Raw genomic sequence first — 9,789 nt, forward strand, 5'->3', positions numbered from 1 at the left:
GATATAACGAACTCGAAGAAGGAATGTGATATGGATTATTTCGGAATATATCATGTACAACAGCAGACGGAACTTTTAAAAACCATGATACATGCAATTTGTATAACTAAACTTAAGTAGCAATCCTTAGACATGGAGCTCAGAATGACTTTCACTAGCCAGAAGATGCTGTTCAACATGTTCCTCAACTTCCACCTCAGACTCTTCATGATGGTTGTCTGCCTCTGTTTTTCTGTGTAAGGTCTCCTGGATTTTTGTTACGCCTTTCTCCATGGGTCCTATTGCTTGATTTATGGTTAATACAACATCCTCCACCACCTGTATAGGATGAAGTTCCCATGGATGTTTGAAATTTTAAAATGTTTCAAGTCTAATATGCAGCATTGAAGGAACACGACTGACTTACCCGGTGACCACCTTCAACAACTATGTCTTGGACACTCTCTTTGATGCTTGTTCCAGGTGCCTCCACCTGAGTTTCTGTTTTTTCTACCATGGCTGGTTTTTCCTCATTGCTTTGCTCTACCTTCAATGTTGCTTTGGTTGTTTCAGCGCTGACCATTCCCTTTCTGTTCTCTGAAACTGGGAGAAAATGATAAGGTTCCGCAGAGAAGACAAATACATGAGCAACGGCTGCAATTGCCATCTGCCAACCACATACACAATATTTATGGACTGAAAAAGATTAATTTCCAAAAAAAGAGATTATCCATCGACCGAAAAATTAGAATATGCCCAAAGTCCGAACAGAGATGTTTATAAGGCACAACTTACTTCTATACAAATAAAAAAGTCTTGCAATGCAGTCTGCATTTTCCCATGTTTGGGCAGAACCCCATATGCACAGAGCAGAGCAATGCCTACTCCTTGCCACCAAGTGGCAAACACAATAGCTTTGAAACTGATAAATTTTGCCAGTGGCTTTATAGGTCGAAGCCTTTCATGAGTTGCATCGTAGAACTGCACAAGGCAATATAGTGCCCACATTTGACTGAAGTTCATAACTACTGTTATGTATGGGTACCTGCAAGAGAGCAGATAAGAGCCAACTTCATTAGGCTTTATATGAAAGAATACAAGGGATTGCACAAAAAACCATCATACATACCCATAGTACCATTTGAATTCCCCATCACCATAAACACCAAGGACCTCCAACAAAAGTGCTAAGAACGCGCACAGTGTCTTCAGAATCATCTGAAGTTTACCAGCAGATGTCAAATTCAAGGAAATCATCACAAACAAAATCAAATGAAAGTCATATTAAATTGTTACGCCTTACATATTGAACGAGACCGAATTTTTCTACTGTAAGCAAGTCTTCCCCAAGGAGATATGGACGGAAGAAGAAGTTGCAGAACGACTTTTGATGTATCTCTTCTTCTTTTTCTTATTCTCCTTCTTCTCCTCCTCCTTCTCCTCTTTCTAGCAATAGCTTACCTAGCCGTTTTCTAGATTCATTTTCGAGAAGCTGAATAACTCTTGTTTCACCACCTGGTGAGAATTGTCTTACGTTGAATGAAGCGTGTTTTCACCTTAATTAAGCTAATAGCAAAGCTTTCGTAATCAAGACAAGTCATGAAGATGTTGCTTACCTACTTACCTATACAAGCAATCAAATATCTTCCGAAAGAATACAAGGCAAAGGCTTCATGGCAACTTCTCAAAATGTCACAGGCAAGAGAAAATCTTGGGTTCCACAATGATATAACCTGTGCATGTCAAAGAAACACATTGCCTCCTAGTAAGGAATTAGGAGAAAAGATTTAAAGTTCTCAATTAATTTGCACCTGAAAGGGGCGATACTCAAGTTAGGTGTGGAAAAATTTCTATTTACTTTTATATGTTCAAAGAATTATATCTCGTATCCATGTCAAATATGGTACTGAATATGCTTTAATTTGAGGTGAGGATAGATTCTTTTTGGTCCCAGACTTAATTGGTAATTGCAGGATAGATAAGCATTCTAAAAAAGGCAAATAGGAAAGAGATAGGAAACTTACTGACTCAGTAGCGTAGACAGGAACCATGAACACAATAGAAACAATCCATTTTTGTTCCTGGGAAATTGACCAATTAATAACAATCAACAATTAGCCATAGAATTAGCTTCAGAGTTAAGAAAGGCAAGTAAAAAATCCGCATCCCTTATATATAAGTTCGTTGGTATTAACACATACAAAAGTGAATCCTCACAAAACAATCACAAACTGGATATAAAACAATGCAGGGTTTGGAAATGGGAAATGAAATACTAACAGCAGGATTTGTATAGAATCTGAGATGCTGAAGAATGAGAAAAAGGGAGAGAATGAGAGCTACAAGTGCAAACAATCCTCCTATAATAACTGCTGGATGGTGAAGATAAGTATACGCGTCTTCATAGGCTAAAACGACATGGCTGCTGCAGCCTGCCATTCCTGTACAATACAACCTTGAACGATTTAAATTACAAACTCATCATCTTAAAAACCTAAGTCTACCTAAACCCTAAAACCTGAAAAACAAAAACACATTCAAGTTGAAAAGGAAATCTTTTAAAAATCATAGGTTAGAAGTGGAGATGAATTAGAAGATAACTTTGGGATTGGCTTGGCAGTGTGAGTTTAGAGTTGAGAGATGGGACTTACGTATCTTTGCCCGCCATGCTGCCACGTAAAAGTTGCATCTGAGGTAGAGTCCTTTATTCTACGACACCTATGTTACCAGTTCTCCAAATTTATAATTTAGCTCAACAACTTTCCCTTTTTTCTTCTTTGAAACGACTCATTTTGACTTCAATTTTCAAATTAATGCATTTTATTTTCCGTAAGAATTTTGAATTTATCTAATTCCGGAATGATATTCGATTCAACATGGAAAGTTATATTGCTATTTAATTTATTAAAAAGTTATAAAATAATAACTAATTATTTTATTTTATTTTTTTATCTTCGACCATTAAATGATTAATGGAAAAATGAAATAACAACTTTTAAAATTGACATAATAATAACTTTAACTCTTAAAATTTATACATTATGTACATTTAATATTGATTCTAAAAAATTAACCATTAACATTTAAACATTGCTTAATTTGGTCTTTTTCGTAGTTTTTACTTTTATTTATGACATTTTCATCTAAAATGTTAAAAAAATAAATTTATCAGTTAAATTTGAAGGATAATATACCAAAAATGAAAACACATAAAAAATCCAAGATAATAATTTTTATCTTTAATCATTCTTTTAAATTTAACCCTAAATGTCTCAAAGAACAACAAAACTATAAAAAAAAAACCAAATTAGACAATGTGCAAATATTGAGGGTTAAATTTTTAGAATCAAGACTAATTGACACAACTTGTAATGTTGAGGGTTAAATTTACTATTATGCCATTTTAAAAGTTGCAAAGTTATCTTCCTATTAGTAAATTAACGGTTGGTGATCAAAAAAGGAAAAAAAAAGTAGAATAGTTGAGTGACCATATTCTAAACTTTTCATAGTTAAGTGACCAAAAAAGAAATTTACTAATAGTTGGGTGACTACCAATGTGGTTTACCCTTTTATTTTTTCAGTGGTTTAGTCAACTAAATTGATATGCATTTAAAGGTTAAAATATGTTCGAAGTCCTTGTAATCTTTTTACATTTGAAATTTAGTTCTTTTACTTTTATTTTCAATATTTTATTTTTTTATTTTTCGAGTTTGAAGATTCAAGTTGAATGGTTTTCTAATTTTTATAATATAGATATTGTTTTTTAAAATGTATGTATAGAAAAATCGTTTCCTAAAATACATTTTCTTATCCGTACCTTGACACTTATAGTGTCAAGTTTAGTGTGGATGTTAACACTACTAAGTTTTTCATACCCCATTAAAATTAGGGTAATTATTATGATATGATTACAAGACCTCAACATTGCTGGTGTTGAGTTCATTGTCAAATATTTAAAATTTAAATGAAAACAATTTAATCTAATTTTGAAATGTCTGGGAATAACATTTAATCTTAAACTCGACATATATAGCTGTCGATTTGTGAAAAATAATTTTGAAAAATGGATAACACAATCTAATTAAATTTTAACAAAATTTTAAATGGACATTAACACCCATAGGGGTTGAGTTTCAATTAAAAACTTGCAGAACCATGATTTTAAAACATATAATTAACAATCAAACTTGTTAGTTTTTTCACAAAAAGCCAAAATAAATCGTCCTCTACATTCTACTCTAAACCCAACATATCTAAGTATCTTGAAATTATAATTTTAAAGAATATTGTAATCACTGCCTACTTATTGAGACCGAATGAGGACATGTTGCCAAGAATGCAACAACATTTGAGGTTAGACTTTGCAGCAATATGAGTATAGATCTCCCTGACGGTAGAATCATTCCCTAATTAACATATATTGGTTCTATCACACTAGCCAAATTGGGAAAGGTACTTTTGTATCATCATTCTTGTTTACTCTGATTGCTCAAGACCTATATGTTTCATCTGCCATGTAGCGAAGCGACAATAACATTGGAAGATAACGTTATTGGTAGGGCTTTCAATAGGCGAACATCTTGTAATTGGAAGATTTAAACACAATTTAAGGTAGGTCCTTTATGAAGCATTCAAAATAGGTATAAACTTTTCTTCTAATTTCAAAGGGCTTCGGGTTAAGTTAAACTGGTTGAAAATGTGATTCTAGCATTTCCCAAAAAATCAACACCTGTTGATATTGATTGCCATACTAGAGCGTACATTCTTTGCTTAATTGGAGGTATGTTATTTCCAAAAAAAAAATTGGCAACTTAGTTCATCCCATGTGCCTCTTATTGTTATCAAATTTCTAAATGGATGGTACATATAGTTGAGGCTCTATCATATTGGAATGCCTATATAGGGTGCTATGCAAAGGGTGAAAGTTGGGAATAAGGAAGTAAATCACTACCTTGTGATTTTACAATCATGGGGATGCTATCAACTTTTGTAGATTACGCTTATACCCTTTCAAACTCTCCGTTTCTCTTAAGATAGAAGGTAAAAGTAGAACTCTAAAATTTAAAATCTATTACTTTCCAAATGTTTATATTTATACTGTCATTTTATATTATAATAGGTGGTCTGGTCATCAAAACCATATAACTTACTAGAAGGACAATTTGGTAGAGACACAAGCTGCAATTGATACACAATCCAATGATTTGGTAAATTGTGTTTTTTATTGTCAAGTTCATTTACTTGGATTAATATCACCTCATAATGGAATTTAAATGCAATACTTTTTTTTTTTGCAGTTTGTAGGAATGCCTTACTAAGAGAAAGGGATTATAGTTATACTACCACCGAAAACACATCTGTACAACCATGCTTTTAATGTCTACTCATTGCTTATATACTTTTCATGTATTTAGTAGCTCTAGTTTGATGGAATATTACGACAATTTGGGATGGTTTAAGAAATTTTGGTAGATTCAGAGAACATAAATCACTATCATCCCATAGATTTGCATTTGGGCAAAGAGTGTAATTGGGCCGTTAGATTTCTCCAATACGTCGCTCATTGGGTGAATCGTCTCTTACATAAGCCACATAATGCATTGTTTTAGGATGATAATTTGTGGTTTCCAATATTTATATGAAATGGTTTATGTCCAACAGTAAACAATAAATGTATCCCCCAAGATAGGCTACCGTACATTAGATCGAACATCCAATTTTGCAACATCAGAGGAGGGATATGGAAGTGTGAACCCAAATTACTGCTAAAGGCTAAGATGGAGGGAAAAATATACAATCACTTTATGGAAATAGATTTGATTATTGTCTTGATATTAAATATTATGTATGCATGCTATGTTAATGAAGAGAAAGAGGAGATAAGTGAACAACAAGGGCTTTTTAAAGGGAAAGGGGTAGCAAAAGAGTGAGAGGAGAAGAAAAGAGCTCATTCCAAGTATTTGATTGTAAGTACTTCAAAAGTTGTACTTTACCTAATTAAAACTTAAATGCAAACTTGATAAATTGGTTTTAGTGTATTCATGGGGTTTATTTTTATATGAAAATGTTGATATGTATTATGGAATATATTTGAAAGTAAAGATGTATTCTTATAATAAATTGAATAACTTATGTGTAGTGAATTTGGAGAAAAATGACTAAATTGTAAAGAGTATAAAAGTTATATAACTGAAATAGATAATAAGATAAAGCACTTAAGTGAAGTATTAAATGTTGATAAAATAAATTTCAAGTGAAATTTGATGATTGTTGACTTCTATATAGATAAGGACTAAATCATAAAAAGAGTAAAGTTTGAATTGCTTTTATTTGTTGAGAAAATGTAGTGAAATTAAATATTTAAATCCCCATGTTGTAATAGCCTGGTTTAGACCCTATTCAGAATAGTAGTTTTGGGACCACAAATCTGAGTCAGAAAGATATTTTAATATTATTTTTGATGTTTATAGTATATGAATTGATATGTGTGAAAATTTTGTGTGAAAATTTTATTGTTTGTGTGCTCAATTTAAGACAAAATGACTTAATTGTGTAAAATGCAAAAGTTAGCTATTAAATGTATAAGTGCCGAAAATCTATTATTTTTATAAAGTAGGGTCCTTATGGGAAATTGATGATTTTATAATGTTTAATTAATGGAAAAAATGGTAAATGATATATTATTAGGAATTAAATAAAATAAACATGAAATGGTCATGAATTTTAGTTCATCTTTGGCCGAAAATTCAAAAGAAAAAGAACAAGCTAGGTTCGACCTTGTCCAAGCTTGATTAAGGTATGTGTTTAGCTCGTTTTTGATAATTTTTACGTTTTTGAGATCGTTGCTTTGAGTATTAGCTAGCCCATGCTTTGATTTTCGGATTTGATGATGATTTTGTGTTTTTCCATTGTTGAAATCTTGATGATTTTTGTGTTTGATTATGAAAAATAAGTACTTGTTAATAGATTTTCATGTTTAATTAAGTGATTTTTAGTAAAAATGCTTATTTGGGATTAAATTGTAAATTTTGTAAATTGAGAGGTCAAAATGTGAAAAAAATGAAAAAATGGGCTGATATGAACCTTAGTAAAATTTGGCTATACTAGAGTTTAGTGAAATTATGTGTATTTTGTGTTTTATGAAATAGGGACTAAATTGTGAAAAATGTGAAATTTGGGGGCTTAAGTGCAAATTGCCCTTTTATGTGTTTTTGGGTGAATTTGAGTATATGTGTGATTAAATAAGTTTAATTTATATTAATTTATATCAAGAAAAGAGGAAATCAAATTTGGATTGGGGAAATCTAAAGTTGTCGAATAGTCGTCTCGGTTCATTCATCTTCGTCCGAGGTAAGTTCATAAGTAAATAAATATCGTTAAATTCGATTGTATATATTTTAATAGTGCTGAATTGAATTATTACTTGTGTATATGTATATACCGAATTGAATTAAACATGGGAGCAATATTTACGAGCTTGAATCGATCGAGTTACGACGTCCAAAAGCCCCGTACGAACCTTAGGAATAGTTAGGATACATATGTCATGACATAGGAATTTTATATGTGATTTCGTGTAAGACCACGCATGGGACATTGGCATCGATTTGTGATTTATGTGGAATACCATGTCTGGGACATTGGCATCGTATATGAGTTTGTGTAAAACCCTGTTTGGGACAGTGCCATCGGTATGAGATTACATGTAAGACCACATCTGGGACGTTGGCTTATGTGAGCTTTTCAACTATCCTAGTAGCCTTATTAATTCCAAATAGTTCAATGGGCAATATCGAGTTAAGATCGAATGTGAAATCGAGCTAAAAGGACAGGAATGTACTAAGTTAAATGATTGAGTAGTAAGGTAAGTATATACTTTATATGAATATATGAAATGTGCATTATGAAAGTGAGAGTTAAATATGCTTATGAATATATGTGTATTCAACAAAGTGGAAAATAATGCTAAAGTACATGTATCGATATATGAAGTTGCAAGCTTGATAATTGTATATGTGGTTATGGTTAGTATGATTCGGTTTAATTAAGTTGAATTATGAATGTCATTGAATTGATTTATTTTCTTATGACTTACTAAGCTATTCAAGCTTACTCTGTGTGTGTATGTTCTTTGTTTTTATAGATTTTGGAAGCTAGTTATGAGCTCGGGGATCGTAGAGAAATCCGTCACACTATCGATCACTATTTTGGTATTTCAAAAGTTTAAAACTATGAACATATGGCATGTTTAGACTAGTCTTTGTGTTAGTTGATTTTGGAAGTATATATGTGTATAAGCTAGTCTTAATGTGTTTGAGTTTGAAAGTGTATATATTTGAAGCCATGCGAAAATAGCTTGATTATGAAGTTAATGTTTATATTTGGTCTTGGTTTGAACTTATTGAAAGTATATCCATGGTATATTATATTATGAAGCTTGATTATGTATTTTGGTAATATGGTAAATAATGGATGCTAGATGAGTTAGTATTTATCATGTATTAGTTAGTTAATATTCAGGATATATGCTTAGGGTGTATTCGGTATTTATTTATGGTTTAAATTAATGATATGTGTATATCACGATTTATTCATCATGGTAAGTTTGACATATTGGGATGTATATTTTGTAATAGGAATTGGGTTGATAGTGGAAGATGATGTGCTTATATGTTTGGTCATGATTTGTTAATTGAATTCATATACATATATATATATACGCATATGTCATGTTTGCTAATGTAATGAATTGGTCAAGTAGAGACAAGTTGGTATATAATTTAGACTTATTAATATACTAGTAAACTAGGTGTTTTATGATCATATTTATTGTGACCAAAAATGGTAATTGGTATATTATTAAATTGGATATGAATAAATGATTAGGTTGTTGTTTACATTGGTACATAGTTGATGGTTAAAAATGGTCATAATTGGTTCTTAAATTTGATTAATAATTTGGCCATATGTTTGTGTTTTAAGTATGGTAAATTGGCATATAGATTGAGTGTATTTTTTTTAGTTGGTATTGGTGCTCAAAATAGTATAAATTAATATATTCATATGGGCATGGTTTTGTGACTAAGAAGAGGTATGTTTAGTTTTAAATGATGAGTGTTTAAATGAAGTGTATGAAAATGTATGACTATCGCCATGTACAGGGGCGAAGCCAGAACAAATTTTTAGGGGGGGCCGAATGAAATTTTAATTTTTTATAGTCTATATATTTATAATTTTTAAAGGATTAAATAGAATTTTATAATTTTAGGGGGGGCCAAAGTACAATTTTACCTTTACTAATTTAAAATTTTAAGAAAAATTTAAGGGCCTAAACATAAATTTTCCAATTTAGGGGGGGCCAGTGCCACTGCCAACCCCCCCTGTATTCGCCACTGGCCGTGTGGTTGGTTTAACTTGCATGAATGTGCAAAGCATGTTGTTTATATTAACTAATGTCCATGCCGCATATGTGAGTGGTATTTAAGTTAAGTAATATGACTCATTTAATTTTTAAATGTGCATTTGTATTGATTATGAAGTGGTATAGTTAATATTAAGCTAATGTATTAATCATTTTGACACATGCTCAGTACAAGTTAATTATGTAGACATGTTTGATTATAAGTAAGTATTAAGTTATAAAATTTGAAATTGTGTTAAAGTTTCGAAATTATTGGTTGAAATAAATGTTTTTAGTGTGGATGAATTACAAAGTATAGAATGTAATGAGTGTCTGTTTGAGTTGTACTATGTCAGGTAATGCCTCATAACCCTACTTTGACGACGGATACGGGTTAAGGGTGTTACACA

General features: G+C 31.5%; 1 pseudogene; it reads right to left on the reverse strand.

The window, feature by feature from the left end:
* Positions 1-17: 17 nt before the first annotated feature.
* LOC107951086 (protein LAZ1 homolog 2-like) lies at positions 18-2,599 on the reverse strand (annotated as a pseudogene).
* Between the last annotated feature and the right edge of the window lie 7,190 nt (positions 2,600-9,789).

Source organism: Gossypium hirsutum, chromosome A06, assembly GCF_007990345.1.
Source record: "Gossypium hirsutum isolate 1008001.06 chromosome A06, Gossypium_hirsutum_v2.1, whole genome shotgun sequence".
Lineage (NCBI taxonomy): Eukaryota > Viridiplantae > Streptophyta > Magnoliopsida > Malvales > Malvaceae > Gossypium > Gossypium hirsutum.